Genomic DNA, 4571 nt, shown 5'->3' with positions numbered 1-4571 from the left:
AAAGTAGCAGACTGAACAAATAACGTTTAGCACCAAATACAAGCCACTCTGTTAAATAAACATGAGTAAATTAGTTCATAGTTTTAAAAAATTAGTTGTCACAATATGATCAAGTTTTGAAGAACAAAAAACTGGGCATGTGCAAGTGCGAGAAATGGTAAGAGCCTTACAACCCAAAATGCCTTGCAAAAGTACAAAATAACCAAAAAAAAATCATTGGAAGAAGACAGAATATAATTATCTAATGATTTTGAGTTTACGATACTACCAATACACCAAGTTGACCAAATAAACCCTGTTTTGGCTACTCCTGCAGAAGATGAAAGGTCAANGAGAATGATGAACAAAACAACTTAACAAAAACCTTATGAGAAACAAATATCACCGAAACATACCTTACTACCACTTCAAATGTTTCCAAAATGCAACACCCTCGCCTCAATCGATATCTAGTAACAATGGAACAACGTCTTCTGAACTACACCATATATTGTTATGTGCAAATAGAACAAAAGAAGAAACAGATTAGGGTTTTCGACTTTTGCAATTTTAGGGATTGATGAATCAACGAAAAAAGGGATTACTTATTAGATGACGAAACTTTGATAGTGTGACCGTGAGCTTGAAAAGAACGAAACATGATGGTCATAAAAGAATATTTTCCTCTAGGACAAGTTTTCCATGATCTAAGGCATTTGTTATTTGGTGATAGAGGTGGGAGCGAGGGTTAAGGTGTTGACTGAGGAGTGTAGCCATGGAAATGTGAATAAGTTCTAGAAGCTTCGAGAGCCTCTGCGCTAAGAGGTTCCTCCTAGCTCCAGGCTCCCCTATCACCACCCATTGCACTCTACACTTCGGCTTGCAACCCTGTGCATCAAGCATGTCATGTGTCGCGCACTCCTCTTCCTTGTCATCCTCGTAGTAACACTGTGCAGTGGCCGTCGATCCAAACCCTCAGTTAGACCGAGGCACGAGCGCCCTTAGAGGCACGCGACGACCCTGAGTGCAAACCCTTTCACATAACCCTTTCTCGAAACCTTATTAACAGAAAACAAGCCTACAAACTCTTTTAATAAACATGAGACAATGGTTTGTGATCGAGAGGGAAGGAGATGAGAGGGAAAGCTGAAAGGGAAAACTGAGAGGGAAAGAGATGAGAGGGAAAGCTGAGAGGGAAAGACTTATGCGAGGGAAAACTGAGAGGGAATGCTCGAGAATTTTCCAATTAATTCTGTACCAATTAGGTTTTCACTTAGGTTAAACTTTTTAATCTTTTTTAACATCGTATATAATAAGGGAAAATCCACTTACATACAGCTATTAGATAAAGAATTATTCTTGGAAAAGTTTTCTCTAGAAGGCGGCATCATTATATACGGACTTTACATACGGATTTTCCGAATGTAATTTTTTTTTCTATTATATACGGATTTTTCCGTATGTAACTTATCCGTATATAATATCCGTATATAACAGTTCTATTATATACGGATTTAGATCCGTAGGTAATAATTCGTATGTAAATGACCTTTTTTTGTAGTGATATTTGTTTAAGATAGGAGTAGATAATCTTTTCAGAAGATGCGTCATTGAAGCAGAAGCAGAAGACATTTTGTGGCATTGTCACAATTCTCCTTATGCAGGTCATTATAATGGAGAACGCACTGCCGCAAAAATTTTACAAGCAAGATTTTATTGGCCGACTTTGTTTAAAGATGCTCATAATCATGCTCGAAGCTGCGACAAATGTCAGAGGACAGGAACCATCTCAAGGAGGCATGAGATGCCGCTACAGGGAATTTTGGAAGTCGAAGTTTTTTATTGCTGGGGTATTGACTTTGTGGGACCATTTCCTTCGTCATTCAATAATGAATATATTTTGGTAGTTGTTGATTATGTGAGTAAGTGGGTTGAAGTTGTAGCATGTCCTAAGAATGATTCTAACACCGTGATCAAATTCTTAAAAAGACAAATCTTTTCACGGTTTGGAACTCCCAGGATCCTCATCAGTGATGGGGGATCTCACTCTTGCAATGCTCAACTAGCTAAGGTGATTAAGCATTATGGGGTGAAACATAAGGTAGCTACACCTTATCATCCGCAGACAAATGGCCAAGCTGAAGTGTCTAACCGGGAAATCAAAAGAATTTTAGAAAAGACTGTCACTTTTTCAAGAAAAGATTGGTCTCAGAAGTTGGACGATGCTCTCTGGGCATATATAACTGCCATGAAAACTTCTATGGGATTATCACCTTTTCAGTTAGTCTATGGAAAAGCATGTCATTTGCCAGTCGAAATGGAACACAAAGCTTGGTGGGCTTTGAAATTTTTGAACTTCGACCCTGATAAGGCTCAAGGGAAACGAGGCAATTAGCTGCTAAAACTTGAAGAAATGCGGTTACCTGCTTACGAGTCATCCAGGACTTACAAAGATAAGGTGAAGTTTTATCATGACAAGAAGTTGATTAAGAGAACTTTCCATCCAGGGGATTTGGTGCTATTATTCAATTCGCGTCTAAAGTTATTCACTGGGAAACTGAAATCAAAATGGTCGGGACCTTTTGTGGTAAAACATGTTTTTCAAAGTGGAGCGATGGAATTAGAATCCTCGACTGAGGATAACCAACAACGGAGTTGGATCGTGAATGGCCAAAGGCTCAAACACTGTGTGGGAGGAGATGTGGAGCAATTTGCCTCAGTCATGATGTTGGTGGATCCATGAGGTTTGGGTCAGGCTCGTGACGTTAAACAAGTGCTACTAGGAGGTAACCTATATTTCTTCTTACACTTTTGCATTTTAAATTCCTAGAATAGGTTGAATTTTAATTTCAATGTGTACCCTTGGCTTGAATATTTTTTCTGAAAATGTTTGACTGACTGATGTGCATGATGGAGCTATTTGATGATTATTTATGTGGATGATAATTAGATTGTGTTGCATGTTGAAATCCTGTGAAATAGATGTGTGATGAATTATGATTGTGGTTTTGATGCTGAGCAGGATGCATAATTGAATTTTGTGTGAGAAAGCATGTATGAGAGGTATTGAGCTCCAGAGTTTTTATTGTTGTATGCATTGTTCCCATGAAAATATGAATGATATTGCCTAAATCTTGATGGTTGATTGAATTACATGTAAATGTCATATGATCAAGGCCATTTTTGAGAACCCTTCTCTAGCCAAATTTTCACCCAAAATGCTTGAAATATTATACCCTTTTTGAACCTTAGCCTTAAACAGGATGTGAACCCTTGTTTTGAAATTCTTTACCTTGAGTTGGGATAAGCTTAATTGTATGCGATGAAAAGGTTCAAGTTTGGAGTTGTATGGGGGAAAATTGAAAAAGCAAATTAAAAGCATTGAGCTCGAATGTTGAAAAAGAAAAATTCATGAGAAAAAGAAAAGAAAAGAAGAAAAGCATGAATATGAGCTCAATGAAAAAGAAAAGAAAAGAGAAGAAGTTGGGAATAAGTGAGATTGGTGAGAAAGAGAGTTGTGCTTAATGGTTAAATATTATGAAAGATCTTTTAACTCAAGGATTTTGTTTTCCGGAAAAACCAATTTTTCTTGTTAGCCCAACCTCATGTGACTTTTGAACAATAGAGAGTTAGAGTGTCACTTTAAACACTTGAGTGATTGAGTGAAACACTTGCTTGGTATGAATTGTTAATTTTCATGAGTGCATTTTTGCTTAGTGGATTGGTCATTCATAATGTATAACATCTGTTGTGCAATCTCTCAATTGAAAGCATGCATACACCTTATTTTGATTTCACTGAAGATTTGAATTTGAGTGGTTTTCGTCATGTACTTTGGGAATGTTCAAACATTGGATGAAAGAGGATAAAACCAAGTTTTGTTTTGGGTGTTGTTTTTTTTTGTTTGCTTGAGGACAAACAAAGTTCTAAGTTTGGGGTGTTGATGAAGGTTGAAAAACAATTATTTTCATATGTCATTTTAGACCAAATTACACCCTTTACTACTTGAAATGAGCTTAGAATCAAGCAAAACTCAAGAAATGAGTCTGTAGAGAGTCAAAAGTTGTTTTTAGTGATATTATGCTTGTTTTGCATTGTTTTGTAGCTATTTGGAGAAAGTGAAGAATGGAGTTGAAGATAAAGGTCGTAGACTCAAGAAAAGAGAAGAAAATTGAATATTTGAAGAGTCGACGCACTGCCCGGTGGCAACTTACACCGCCAGGCGGTCTAGGGCGAGGAGTAGGCACTGGCGTTGGCGTTGGGCGGTTTTGAGGGAAACTGTCGGGCGGTTTCGAGGCTTATGGGAAACCGTCGGGCGCCACACTTGTTCCGCTGGGCGGTGGTCCGCTGGACTTGGGCCTGTTTTTTGTTGCGCTCCTCACCTATAAATACCCCTATTTCGAGTTTAGAGTCATTCTTTTGACAGGGGAGGACGGCCAGACCTAATTTTGCTCTCTAGAGAGGATCTCTTGGATGCTTAGGCTCCTTTTNATCTTTTCTAGGGTTTGCTTTTCCATTCTTCTTCCATTTTTCATCTAGATTCACCATGAAAATGGTGAACTAAACCCTATTGTTGTTGGGGGAAACAATGT

The 4571-nt window shown here is 38.1% G+C and overlaps 1 long non-coding RNA gene across 1 annotated transcript in view; it reads right to left on the bottom strand.

Annotated features, from left to right (window-relative positions):
* The window catches only part of LOC111241571, a 1467-nt gene extending 989 nt beyond the window's left edge, over window positions 1-478 (bottom strand). Inside the window, exons 1-2 of the long non-coding RNA XR_002667623.1 lie at window positions 396-478; window positions 269-310 (exon numbers count right to left, since the gene is read on the bottom strand). This is a non-coding gene — a long non-coding RNA (uncharacterized LOC111241571). The remainder of the gene's footprint in view (window positions 1-268; window positions 311-395) is intronic.
* Between the last annotated feature and the right edge of the window lie 4093 nt (window positions 479-4571).

The sequence above is a fragment of the Vigna radiata genome, chromosome 5, assembly GCF_000741045.1.
Source record: "Vigna radiata var. radiata cultivar VC1973A chromosome 5, Vradiata_ver6, whole genome shotgun sequence".
NCBI classification, from domain to species: domain Eukaryota; kingdom Viridiplantae; phylum Streptophyta; class Magnoliopsida; order Fabales; family Fabaceae; genus Vigna; species Vigna radiata.
This window is presented reverse-complemented; position numbering and strand designations above follow the sequence as displayed.